This window comes from Lepisosteus oculatus, chromosome 14 (genome assembly GCF_040954835.1).
Source record: "Lepisosteus oculatus isolate fLepOcu1 chromosome 14, fLepOcu1.hap2, whole genome shotgun sequence".
In the NCBI taxonomy this organism is placed as follows: Eukaryota; Metazoa; Chordata; class Actinopteri; order Semionotiformes; family Lepisosteidae; genus Lepisosteus; species Lepisosteus oculatus.
The window spans coordinates 48,425,074-48,439,736 of NC_090709.1; the positions used below are offsets into that span (position 1 = coordinate 48,425,074).

General features: G+C 39.2%; 1 non-coding gene across 1 annotated transcript; it reads left to right on the forward strand.

Annotated features, from left to right (window-relative positions):
• Window positions 1–448: 448 nt before the first annotated feature.
• LOC138243812 (U7 small nuclear RNA) lies at window positions 449–506 on the forward strand. The gene has a single exon (XR_011192430.1). It is a non-coding gene; the product is annotated as a U7 small nuclear RNA (small nuclear RNA).
• Window positions 507–14,663: the final 14,157 nt, after the last annotated feature.

Consider the following 14,663-nt stretch of genomic DNA (forward strand, 5'->3'; position numbering starts at 1 on the left):
GAACAAAAAAAATCTTATGACATGGTTTACAAGTTATCTGTTGAACTACATTCTAATAGGTGTGGTCACAGTCCAGGTCATTTGTTTACGTTTTTGTTTCTGCAGCAACTGTTAGATGAAATGTGCTAATATGTAACCTAACTCCAGTGTGAATAACTAGAAGAGGGGAGCAGCTCCATTCCAGACCAAGGGAGCTTTGAGATTGGCTGGGCCAGATCTCTCATTTGCATATCTGATTTGGAAATACAACACTAAACCCCCTTCTTGCATGGATTTAACTTGCACCCAAGAGTCCCCTACTGTGTATTGCTACTTATTTTATTATGATAAGTGGTGATTACCAGTTGACAGGTTTTATTTGTTGAATTATAAATGGTTTTGTATTATCATCCTGAATGGCCTGTACTCAAGGTTTGGTAGGGTATGTGTTTTCATTTCATTTACCAACTGGAATTTTTGCTCTTTTAGTATTTGTCTAGAAGGCTTTCTAAAGTCAGGAAGCCCATTTATTTGGTGATTTATTTGGACTGTAGTGGAGTCAACAGGGAATCCTTAGGTCGCTGGTTCGATTCCGGCTTGAAGGAAGGTGCTTTTCGTGTAATTTAATAAAAGAGTTAAAAACGTTTTATTCAGACATTGATCAAAAGCTCAATAATCGACTAAGCAAAGGCTCCTGTTCCGAATTCAGCCCACGTCTGATTGTCTTGTTTTGGCCAAGATCTGATCTTTGAATTAAGGGACTACACTGTCTGCTTTGTAATTCAAAAATACATACAAATGTCAAGTTTTTTGTAGATATAAAGGTGTTCTCTGTTTTCAAAGGATAGTTACTTAATTGGCATAATGATTTGGTATTGATTTTGTATCGTTGTATTATAAAGTTTGTGCTTTCTGTGTTTTTATCGTATTGTGAACTTATTTTTTAAACAAATGCTTACAAAGGCAAACACGGCACACATCTGTTCATACCAGCGGTGAATTGTACATTTTTATTAAGTACAAGCTACTGTGCACTTCTGGGAGTATAACAGGTTCGATATAAAGTGGCAAAAATATAGAAGGGGAAAACACCCCAGACTGCATGTAAAGCCCTCGTTGTGACTGTTTTAGATAAAATGGCGTACTATGCACGAAATGTTGCAGAAACACAATCTGATATTTTGATACAGGTAGGCCAGCGCTTCCAAAGCATGCAGGTGTAGAACAGGACTTAATGCATTTTTATACAAAAATTCGTATTCTATATTCTGGTCGCTTGCAGATTAGAATGGCATATGTTTAGCAATAATATTATTTATGGTACCTGAAAGTTTCAGGTTGTTGCACAAAGCTAAGGTATGCGTATACGTGATCTGACAACTGGAATCAATTTCCTGTCGTTAAACTCTGTTTATTTTTAAGTTGAGGCCCAGGATCCAAATCTTCAGTTCTGATTTTTTAAAGTGATATCTTTCCTTCCTGTCGTGGAAGTCACACGATGTGAGCAATTGTTTTTTTTACGTTGCGATCCAAAGAGCCTCAGACGCACAGTCTAACAGTAACCAAACCAGAATGGATTCTGCTGGGAGCCGGGCTGAGCTCATTCTCACTCCCTGTGCTGAAAACAGAATTATTTCTTCCCCGAACATCGTCTACAGATCACTTGTGCGCTTTTAACCTTCTCGCAGCTACGGGCGAGACTGACGCTCATGATATGAAGGCACCCGCTGGAACACATTCTCTAACTCTCACAATCACGACAGACTTCGCTTTTTTTAAAAAAAGTAGATATAGCCCTGAAAAAAGCATTAGCTTTATCACTTTTTACATTAATCTATTTTGAATCAAAGTTTGATTTTTTTTATTGCATTTTACATTATAATAATAATAATCATCATCATCATTATTGCTTACACTTATATAGCGCTGTTCTGGATACTCCACTCAATGCGCTTTACAGGTAATGGGGACTCCCCTCCACCATTCTCCTGAATGATCACAGAGAGTGAGGACCTCGGTTTTACATCTCAGCCGAAGGACGGCACCTGATTACAGTTTAGTGTCCCCGTCATTGTACTGGGGTATCAGGACCCGCATGGACTGCAGGGTGAGCGCCCAGCGACAGAAACCAGACGTGTGTCGGGCTCGGCTGTGAGCAGGACAATGACGTCATGGGGACAAAGTAGAGGAAATCAAAACGGTTCTATAAAAGACCTGTGTCAGCTGTTGGTTTGCAGTCTGGACTCTGAATCCTCCGATCTGATTTTAAATCTCTCTAATATCTGAGCGGCTTCTTCCGAGTATTTATTCGTATACTTATTAGTAGTATGAAGGATGTGACAAATTTATGATTTCTTGGAACAAAATGGTTTTTATTTGCATTCGAAATGAAGCGGAATTTTAGCGCGACACACAAACCCTTTGTCTTTTTTAGAAAGTAATTTTTAAACAGACATAAATGTAGAAAACTTGTTTTATTTTAGCACTACAATAGCAGGGTCAGTGGCGTAATGAATAACACGTCAGGACTTCCATCAGAAAATTATACTGTAGGTTGGACTGCCGTCTGGCTTGTTTCGTTTATACCACTTACATTCTTTTATATAAAAGAACTCCACCTGAAAGCTATAGAACACACTTTAGGTAAGTTGTATGCAGCCTCATGCGAATTTCGACAACTTACCCAAAACACTTGTAAGAAAACCGGTTCAGGGACGCTAAATATGTAATCATAGTGGCTCTCTGAAGGCACCAGTTCTGTAGGGTTTGGGCATTTACTGAGACAATTATTAATTGTAGCAGTAAATCACAAAGTTGATTCTTTTGATGGCTTTAGAATCCAACCATGCGACATAACTCAAACAACGCACACACACAGGTACTAATACACGAGGATACATTTATTAATACATAGAATATGCATGTAAACCTAACAGATCTTATCGAGAGGGTTATCAGAATACAAAAGATATATATTCAATCAGTTACAAAGAGTTACATATATCAAGAGGACATACGTTCAGTATATCATTCATTAAGACCGTTTCATAAATGAACTTGGTTATAACTTCTACATTAGATACTCGAAACAAGTACATAACTCTTAGGAATTAAATTGATATCAACTGGTTGGGATAACAATTGAATTCTCGAGCTGTAATGCATTGAAGTTGAATACTCATCCAATCTCTGGGGATTCAGATCTCCTGCGGGCACAAAGAAACACTCTTTGCACTCCGCGCTCTCTGGCTCCGTGCCAGGCTGTGCTGTGCGGCTTGCGACGGTGCGCTGCTGATGCTCACTGTTGGCTTTAACTAGCAAAGTTTGTGCACAGGAGAAAAGATGACTGTGGGTCCCAGCAAGTCAGGAAGAAGACCGGTTCGTTCCTGATGAAGAGCTCGTTCTGAATAGTGATTCAGCTGTCCACAGTTCCGACCTGTTCACGAGGCCTGCTGCTGGTTACTCTCTGGCAACCTCCACTCTAGACTCTTAGAACAAAGGAAGGATCTGGCACTCGGACACACTAGCCGTTCCGTGGTTGTCCGGGCTGAGTCTCAGGATGGTCAGGAGGCGCTCTGCGAGAATGTCCTGCCCTTGGGAGCCTTCTGGTCCTGGGCCGTCCTGCCCTGGAATTCTCCTTTGAATTCCCTTTAGAACAGTCTACAGAATCCTCTCCAGAATCTTACTGAATCTCGTTGAATCTCTCAGGCTCTCTGTGTTGCCTGTTTTTACCTGGAGGAACTTCAGCTCATTGATTGGCTGAAAGTTCCATGGGCATCAGAGTCCCACGTGGGTTACTTGGCCCTACCAGTCCCTGATTGGTTGATCAAGGTGAGATATGAGTCACTTAGTCCTGATACTTAGTAATGCAGTCCAGATGTCCAACTGGCACTCCCTAGACAGATAGGCGCCAATGGATGACCATTGATCATGATAGCCAGGCTTAGCTAAGTGCATCCCCCTTTGGGAGCTGTCCTTATCAAAAGAAAACATCTTGCATGAATAGTTTCTCTGTGGCTGCACCACAGAGATGAACAGAGAAATGGGGCCTCATTTGGGAAGGCTCAGAACACTTAATTCTTTCTTATTAATAAGCCTCGCCGCTACACACTGTACTGTCTGGAGTTCAGCTCCAGCTCTGAACTCAATTGCAATGAAAAACCATGCGTAACAAAACTGGAGAACAGCTGAACTTGTGCTCAGTTCGGTGATGAGGGTTCAGAACTGTCCTTGTTGTAATTAGCACGAACTGCACAGGCTCTGAATCAGACCATGTCAATTAGTCTGATCAGTGTAGGACACGTTAATGTAGAATTATTAATAGGTTTATTAGTTAGTTAGTTCAGGTTTACCCACCTGAACTAATGTAGAATTATTATTTGGTCTGTCTCTTGTTTGTATATAAATGAATGTCTCTGACAACTTAATGTTACTTTTACGATGTAGGTCAGGCGTTGACATATGCACGAGTATACGAAATGTCTCACTCCTGATTCAACTCATGTTCTATAGGAGATTGGCGATTCCTCCTGTTTCTCGTACAACCATATCAGAACAGAAGACCGTGTCACCCAGCTGTGATTCAAGATCGACTCGCATCTTTATCCCTTTTTTGTTTGTGATCATTATTTTCTTAAGTTATGATCAATATTGAACTTTTTCTAAATGAAATGACAATAATCAAACATGCAGGCAGATTTTTGAAAAGTATTCAGAATTGACAGGGTGACCCTTTGGAACAGTCGTCAGAAAATGTGAGAAAATGAAAGTTATGTAAGCTCTCACACAAAGCATTGAAGATTGGAATCTGAGTGTAAAAAAGCTACCCGTCTCCCAATGATAGGCAGGGATACACACCATGACTCGAATAGACTCAGCGAACTTTAACACCTATGATATTACGAGTGCTTTGCACGTGTCGAATTTCAAGAAGGAACTACTACAACAGTTGTGGACATAATTCATTACCACCGGCAAAGTCCAATACCGGCAACTTCTGAGAAAATAATGTTCACTCATGGAATTTGGTCTTTGAACGGCTGGCGGGAAAATTCATTTACACTCCTGTTGCACCCTCAGCTGAAACATGTTAAAATAACAACGCAGATTTGTTGGAGAACATGACAAGAATTATTGGGTTAGCACTGTATGTATTCTGGTATATTTACTTTAATTTTAATATAAATGTTAACATGCATGCTGTATAATCTATTGTAATTTTAAAATATGTTAGCTGAGGATGCGAGGGGGGCTATTATACCTTGTGAAACACGCAAGGAACTGTAAAAAAGGCTGGTATTTGAAAAAAATTGGCGATCACAAGAAAACCACAATTTATCTGGTATTTTCATCAATATCCTTCAAAATCTACGTTCAAATGAAGGATTTGAAGAAACTATGAAAAAAGCAACAGTAATAGCAGAGGATTTTGATTTTTGCTCTTCAAGTCATTAGATCACCGTAGAGTTGTGCCCCTACAAACAGCACAAAGGATGAATCCCACCTCCTTCGTTATTGCTATGTTTGTGCCGGTGAAAGTAGCGTTTGTGCTATTGAAAGCATCTCGAAAGATGAAGGTGCAGTCACTTCCACATGTCATGATATCATTAGATCCGACGACAAGAGCTGAAGCCCCCGGCATTTTCCAAGCCAGCAATGTGAGGAAGATGGGCATGGAGGAATGTAGCGTGGCCGAGCGGTCAAAGGTGCTGGATTTTAGGCTCCAGTCTCTCTGGGGGCATGAGTTTGAATTCAACCGCTGCCAAATGATACTGTTTTAAGACCTGCAATACGATCAGTAAAAGCGCTTTTTGTTAGGCTGCGGGACGTGTTTAGAGATAGACTTTCTCAACAGAAATTCTCTTTGGCACGTTCAGCTTTATGTAGGGAACAACGTCTGCTGAGATCACTTTTGAGGCAGTGCACATGATAGTGTACCGGCAAGTACATTTAATATTGGCTGTGGTGGTGAGCTGCTTTTGTCTGTGAAACTTTTAATTCTTCACGCTGAATCGTTGGCAGGGGTAAAGCTTATTAAATCTTTGAACATAGCACTCCATCAGAAATACTTTGTTCGTGATCAAAAGAGATAAGAGGATTAACTTAATGAATTCACATAGCATACCTTACAGGAAAGATTTAAAAGGGGAATTTATTGTGCTACCTGATGTTGTTCCTGTGGTTTCTTTGGATACAAAGGTGAATGTTCTTTGACGTTCTGCTAGAGTATCCACTGGGTGGGTTTTATCGATAAGCTTGGATAGGTCATCAGTGCTCCGTCTCTGGAAAATAATCAGCACTGTTTTTTCCTGTGCTGTCTTTTAAAACATATAAGATCACGAGTTTACAGATTTCTCCAAATAACAACTATACATTTTAACCCAGCGGTTAGCATTCCTTCAATCCAATAGTTTTACTCTGGGTTAAAAGCAGCGCAATATACAGAGAGATGATATTCAAATATTTCAACGTTCTGTTGGATTACCTGTATGGAGATATCGCTCAGAATTCCTAATATGATTTTGAGTTCAGTTTTGCTTTACTACTTTCAGAGTCTTTTATTGACCTTGCTGAAGCAGAGAAGTGACATAATCACAAATGCGACCTACCTGTGCTGCTGTTTCTGGTTAATAATTATTATTGCGAGGAAAAAAAAAACAGCTTCTTGCATTAAGAGCAAGAGCAACCAACGCGCTCTCTTGTTGAGTTGGGTTTTTTCCGTGGTGCTCTTCCTCAGATGCAAAGTTATTTGGCGAGCAAGGACCTCTGAGAAGGAGCCTGAATCCGTCGAGAACTCTGAAATTCTAATATCGCACTACCGTCTTGTGTACAGAGATCTGCTTCTTCCTTTTTGAGTGTTTTGGTGTTTAAGAGCACACTTCCTACCTCGAATGTTAGTTTCAGGAGATGTGTTACCAGATCACAGATCATCTTGAAAAGATTTGGGGATGCACTGGCTCAGTTATTTGAAGGAACCTATACCACCAACGCACTTCTGAGAAGCACCTGCACATTTTTGCAATCCTCTCTCTCACCTACAAAGTTATGAAGACACAGATGACCAACAAAAACTAATTTGATTCACTCAAGGCTTCACTCTTCTGTTGTGATGTCGTTTTAATTAGTGTTAGCTGTGATGAGGTGTTGTTTCTGTCTCTTAAAGTTTAAGAGTCTGCTCCTTTCTTCCTGGTATAGAAATAACATGTTCCATCTTTGTTTACAAACACCACTGTAAATTATTTGTCCATCTCTAAAGCCTGTGTGTATTGACAAGGCAATTCAAAAGCACATATTAAATAAGAACACGATCCTTCTTGTTACCATTCACGTGGTTGGAGCGTTGTTTCGCCCTTTAACATTCTTCTACAATATTTACAAAAGGGCTTTATCACTGGAGTTGTGTGCATCGGTCCATGAACATCAACTGTACTGCTGTTTTTCTATGCGTAATTTAATCGCAAGCACTTAAAAGATGCAAAAAGGTTTCAAAGAAAACATAATTGAAAGACAGTCGAGTAAGGAGGTAGAAAAACACACTCCCCCGTTGAAGAATCAACCACCGTCGCCCATGTGACTGGATATAAAAATAAATTATTCATTTCAATTATTCATGAAGGGTGGATTGTGGTCAGTGAACATATGCACATCTTTAAGTCAGTTCCACCACCCACGCTATAGGGGATGTAGCTCAGTGGTAGAGTGCATGCTTTTCATGTATGAAGTCCTGAGTTCAATCTCTGGTGTCTCCAGATGTTTTATATTATTGTGCTCACATCGCAATCTTCTGTTGAGTAAGAACTCTTTGCTCGTGTTCATAGAGAGCCAGGTTTACATAATTAAATTCAGTCACACACGAAGTGCTACAGTCTTGCTCTGCTGTTTTAAATGTACCTCCAAAGCATTTCGTTCTGTTAACTACCAAATGATTTGAACTAATTTTACGTCATATTCAGGAAATCCAGAGAAGGTCATCAGACTTTTAGTGGCTGTTGAAGAAAACACTTGTTGAATCTCACCAGGGATTTCTTGAGAGATCATTCAGCGAGCAAGTCCTCCCTCTGGACTCCAAACATTTTGGGTTAAACTGTTATTCACATACTCTAACGAAGAGAAACATTAGTGTCTTCCGGTGTGTGAGCCCATTTCTAAAAAAAAAGTTATATAAATTGAATTGTTCTACTTTTTAGGCTTGCATAGTCTTATTAATATTTCAGTTAAATCTTTTTTTCTGTAGTAACATCAGGTGATATTAATATTAGTCCTGATTTATAATTTTTTGTCATGGTTGATCTTAAATAATTTTGTAATTAGTTTTAGTTTTGAAAAATCATGCAGAGAAGCTACCAAAACTGGTAATGTTCATATAATGTGTAATGCAATAGCAGCATTTTGGGTTGAAAACAAAAAGTATATCTTGGTATGAATCCTAACACTTCATAGGCAGCGTTCTAGGACTTCTCGCTTCAGATAAAGTTGTCAATACATCATAGATTTCTACTCAATCAATATCAGCAGTGTTATCGCTACCGAACGCTAAATATAGATCCTGGCAATACTTCGTGAGATCTTCGTAAGAAAATCCAAAATACTACAGAAGGAATCAAATGTATATGTTTCTTTGGATCGAGAAGATGATCATTATGAGACTCAAAACATGCCTGTCTTTTCTTTTTTCGAGGACAAATGGATTATTGAGGTGTAAAGATGGGTTCAAAACCAAAATCACCTGCTATCGCTGCTGTTTCTTCAAATCCTTCAACTGATCATCGATATCGAGGAATAATATATAGTTTCTTCAAATCCTTCAACTGATCATCGACATAGAGAAATAATATTATACAATTGTGGTTTTCTGTTAATTGCCAATTTGACTGTAATTACATCTTCGTTTACAGATGTCTTGCATGTATCACAAGGTATAATAGTCGTCGTGCGTCCTCAGTTAAAATGTACGACAAAAGTACAACATTTATGGTTACATCCATATTAAAATGAAGGTAAATATACCAAGATATTAAAATACAATTGTACAGTCCTAACTTAATAATGCCTGTGAAGTTTTCCAACAAATCCGAACTGTAATTTTGAAATATTATAGCTGAGAATGAAAAGAGAGTACAAAGATCAAATTCAATGAGTGAAAATGCACCAGTAGTTCTCTAAACTGAGTTTCTTCCCTGAACATGACTTGCTTGCGAAGCACCAAGCAGCCTTGAACGGATCGCGGAAATCAAATATACAGTACAGATGGATTCAGAGTGTGCTTTCCAACTTTTGTGCAACAATTACCTTTGATAGGGTGGAGTTGTCTTCACAATCTGGGTTAAATAAAAAGGAGTGACGTCAGTGTTAAACAGCTTTCCTTCTTGGAGAACAACGGTTGTGTTCCATATTTCTAATTATTTTGGTTTCAAGATCGCAATTTAGTGTGAAACATAAAAGCTAGCTGGATAAGCTTTATTAATTTCCCTCATGGGATCAATAAAGTATCTACAGCAGTGGTTCTCAAACTTTTTGGACCAAGTACCACCCCTAATCCAACCAAAGCATCCAAGTACCACCTACAAGTCATCATCTCATAGGAACCCCAGAAATAAATATTATAATAATGAACTTTATTTGATATAGCGCCTTTAAAGGTGGCTTCTCAAAGTATTTTACAGAAAAAAACATTAACAACAACTAATAAAAAAGCACCATTTCAGTGAGAGGGGTGAGCCTATTTAGTTGAGCAAAGGAGATGTGAATTAATTTTTCGAGCCTTGATACAATTCACAACAGAGTCTAACAGATATTAAATCGTCAGGCATTTTCTTGACGGCAAAGGTCTCGCGGTGGATGTTGTAATGCGTACATTAATTTCTGGAGCAACCTCTCTAATTCGTGCAACTGCACCGTTATGTCGGCTTGTCATTGCTCTAGCACTGTCTGTACAAACTCAGACGCATTTTATCAAGTCGAGGCCATTCTCTTCGAAAAATTCATTCAGAAGCTGAAATATGTGCTCTCCTGTAGTTCCTGTTGGTAGCGGTTTACAGAACAGAAAGTCTTCATGGGACATACCCTCAAACTCGTATCTAACGTAAACGAGCAAATTGGCCAAATCGACTACAGACTCATCTAATTGCAGTGAAAAACATCTGCTCATCTTAACGCACTCTATCAGTGTACTTTTGATATAATCCTTCATTTCAATAATTCTTTGAATGACTGTGTCTTTCAGGGGGAGGGGGGCAGCAGGTCGAGCTGTTTAGCAGCTTTTTCTCCACACATAATACGTGTCAGCTCTTTTGCCAACGGTAAGTAAGGTTCTTCAAAAATAGTGTAGCTTACCTGCTTTAGCAATCCGCAAGCTTGCATTTTTCCGCGTTTCTGTTTTTATTTCCGTATTTATTTAAAGTTTTTATTTCATGCGCATGGGAGCGAAACACAGAGACGCTTGGTGTATTTTTCTCAAATTCGAACAGTTCTTAAATATTTTTCTGTTATCACGCTTTCGTGTGCTCACAAGATTGCCTGCGTTCGTAGCACGTATTTCTATGCATTCCTGTGTTTACAATGTTGGCATTGTTCCAAAATCACGCACATTCTCCTTTCTCCCTATTTGCTGGAGATACAATAGCTTTTTTTAAATACAATTGGTCACTTGCATCCGTAGCACGCATTCCTATAGAGTGGTATAGAATTACAGAGTATCTCTTGTGTCCACTGAAGTATTAGCATGCACTGTATCGTAGTACGTAGGCTGCGTATTCGACACGTATTAAAATACAAAATATGAAAACCCGTCCCGATTTTTCAGTGCACACTACACAGTTCCAGGGTCATTTGGCATACCACCTGGTGGCACTCCACGTACCACTGCCGGTACGCGTACCACAGTTTGAGAACCACTGATCTACAGTATCTATAAATCTCTTACACGTCATTTACAATGGCTTTTCAACTAATAGCCCGTGCAGGGATCAAACCCTAGCTATTGGTACAGTACGAGTTGCGTAAGGCTCTGTAACGCGCAGATGAGAAACTAACCTCTACTTCTTCATTATATACACAGTGAGCTATATATGCGAGCTTACTGCCTCCTACGGGCTCTGTATTTGATTGCGGTACAAGACCGGCCGTGGAGATAAAGTGAGACGGGTGTGTACATTAAAAGGCTCATAGTGTCCCTTGGAGGGCTCAAACCACCACCTTTTTGGTTAACAACCGAACCACAAAGACTCATGTACAGCTTAACACTTCTCGGTCTCAGTGAAAGTGATACACTCCGTAAAATTTCCAGAGATTCATTTATTTTTAAAGGAAAATCACCAACAGCGGCCGAGATCTACTGGAGTTTTTTCATTCTATACTGCGATTTCTGAAGGGTACTCTGTGAAAATACGAGTTTTGACGAGAAGGGATGGACATATAAGGTCAAAAGGCTTGGGGAATTGAACTTTAAGGTGAAGACTGCGGGTTCAGTAGCAGCAGAACCTGATCAGTATCAGTTGACTCCGATATACTTTGAAAATGAACTTGGGGATTTAGAGTCAGACGTGCTACCGTTGCACCATGGGGTACTTAAGTTAAAAAAATAGGGGAAAAAAATCAGTGTTCCTGGATCTGTAATTGAGAACAACACCTGCACAAGAGCTGCACAGGAAGAATAAAATGTGGTCTGGGATGAAGAGACTCTCTTCGGAAAAGCGGCGCTCTTCACAGGAGATTTTTTTGTGTGAAGTCGATTTGTCTCCTTTGGGAAATTCAAAGGTGCTGATAGCCGTGGCGCAAAGGTAGCATATCTGACTCCAGATCAGAAGGCTGCATGTTCAGATCACATTGAGGTCTGCTTTTCGTTTTTCAGGTTCTGCTCGTCCTAAACACGGAATTCACACCATGTAGTTGAGTTCTATCTGTACACCACATAGATAATCTAAACAAAATAGAGCCCTACTGGACATACAGTTAGGATCTCACACAGCGAATACCCTTGAACACAAGAGAGAAGGCACAGTTCACATCTGCGAAACATCACATCCGTCTTTAGAGACAGCTATATCAGAGAATGGAATCCCGGAAGTTTCAAATAACTTCTTTTAATACAGGTTCAAGCAAACCTGAAAGTTAGGGAGTTTCCGGACACTTTTGTTTTATTAAAAAGTGTCTGAAGCCTGAAAATGTAATTTGAAAAAAAAAAACCCGCTATTGGACATTAGCAGGTACTTTTTGTAACGATTTGCTATTTCATGCTGGAAAACAAAGGAAACAGACCCAATGTTTGCTTTTAGGTGCGGTTCATTACATAATAGACATCTATTACTGAGGAGCTTGAATAAAATTTACACGAGCCAGGTAGAAGTCGAACCTACAATCTTATGATTCAAAATCAGATGCGTTATTTATTAAACTGCTGGTATTTCACATAACCGGAATTCCCCCCTAGTGTGCTCAGCGTCGCTACTAGTAATATACCGCCCCGTCTAAAATTTCAAAGTGAGAAACATGTGTTTTCCGATTTTTTATGATTTTTAAAATATTATTTCTTTAAATCAGACAAAGGGTTTATGTTTCGCACTGGAATTCCGATTGATTGAGAATTCAAAGAAAGACTGTTTTCTTCCACAACACCGTATAATTAACACATCCACCAGACTCTCCAACTTCTCCAGACCTTGCTGGGTGAGCATTTACTCCGATAAACTAGGTTACGTATCATGTTAAATCACCTCTTCTCAACACAACATTTCCTGGTGTACGTTTTCTCTATGAAACAAATACATTTTTTCCCTTGCACGATTTCTCGTTTTTTTATCAAAGCGTACAGAAATAAAAAAGAAGAAGAAATAGTGTTGCAAAAGAACTCTGTCGCCCTTGGGAGATGTCAAACGCATTGGACATGAAAAATGCCAGATAAAAGCCAGTTCTCTTCGTTTCTCAGTGTCGGGGCTGCTACTGTATGTAAAAGAGGCAATTTGCTCTGAGAGCAGGTTCAGCGCTTTCTGAACACAGATGTCTCAGAGCGGTGTGTCCAAGTGGGTGTAAAAGGTGATGGAAGTCATGTCACCGTAGCTTAGTTGGTTAAAGTGACTCTTTATTAAACAAAAGAACCGCGGTTCAAATCCCAGCCGTGTATTTCTTCTTATCTTGTAGTACAGAACGTACCATTTTGGGCACTCACAAAGAGCTTGATTTCGTTAAATGCATGTGTTCATTTCCCTTCTGGAAAACTTGTTTTTGATGAAATTCACACAGCTTGCGAAACATGAAATTCAGTTCTTGGTTATCAGTGCAGAAGAAATATTACCGGCTGGCAAAATAAACGGTAAGATATTTTTTTTTTGAGCCGAGGAAAGACTCTGTGGAACAATCGGTTATCGCGTTTGGCTATTAACTGAAAGGTTGGTGGTTCAAGTCCCCCCAGGGACGGCTTTCTTCTGCGATGTAAACATTGTTTTACATACTGTAGGTCGATTGGATTTCTCAGCTAAACCATAGCCATTTTAATATTTGTAGGAAATGCGACTGTTCAACACGTGTCAAAAATGTCCAATAATGCCCAACATCGCAACTCCCCAGAAAACCATATTTACCCAAGAAAAATGATCGTCGAATCGTCATTTATACTCCCGTCACATCCTCTGCTGAAATATTTTAAAAATACAATGCGGATTTGTTTGAGAACTTGACAAGCATTGTTTTGTTAGCACTGTGCAGTTGGATTTTGATATTTTGACATTTATCTTAATTTTAAACTGTAAATACTGTACAATCTATTGTAATTGTGTTGTAATATTAAAATATGTTAGCTGAGGATGCAAAGGGGTGAAAGGGAAAGGTCAGAGGGTACAGTAACAACAAGGTTAGGACTGGTGGAGGTGGTAGGGGTGTTGATGGTTTTTCTCTGTAGAGGATGATTGAGTTTTTTATCCTTCTCTGAAGTGAGAAACTGGAAGAGTGTAGTTGAGAGATCTGATGAGGTTAGTTATAAAAGGAAGTTGATGTGGAGCTGCCGTAAGAATCCCTTAATGTCTTTGATGTTGTCATCAAAGATAAACTGCAGTAAGCAAAGATAAAAAGAAAATTATCTTTGCATACTGCCCTGTCTTTCTAACACCTGAAGAAGGCTCCACGGCCAACACGTCGTGTTTCCTTTCTTCTCTTTTCAGCATGGAATAACCCTTTACTTGTTCCTTTGCAGCCTACGCATGCTGACGCAGCTACTCACCTGATATTTAACATTCCTATAATCACAACTATGAATGTCCACTGTGGGTATTTATTCCATGAGTATTTATTCTGTCATTGAAGCATATTTTATGTCATACCGAAGTGTCATAATCACTGAATTTATTTTTTCATTTAGAAAGTAAGAAAATGATACATCACTATGAATTGCATTTAGCCTGTTCTGATCTAGATTTTCTATATACTTTAACATGCCATGTTCACAATGTCACAACTCAGAAATGCAACAGTGAAGTGTTGTAATTACCAATGTACATAGTGTTGGAACATTGAGATGTTTTGGTAATGAGGAAGGAGGGACATGCCATGTTCACAGGGTCATATTTAAAAAAATGGCACAGTAAAATTTCCTAAAGTTCAGGATTTTGATAGTCTGTTCCATTGTCTCTCACACCTCAGTGTCAGAATTTTTAGATGTTTTTATAACCAGGGGATAGGTTTATAGCAAGAAGCAG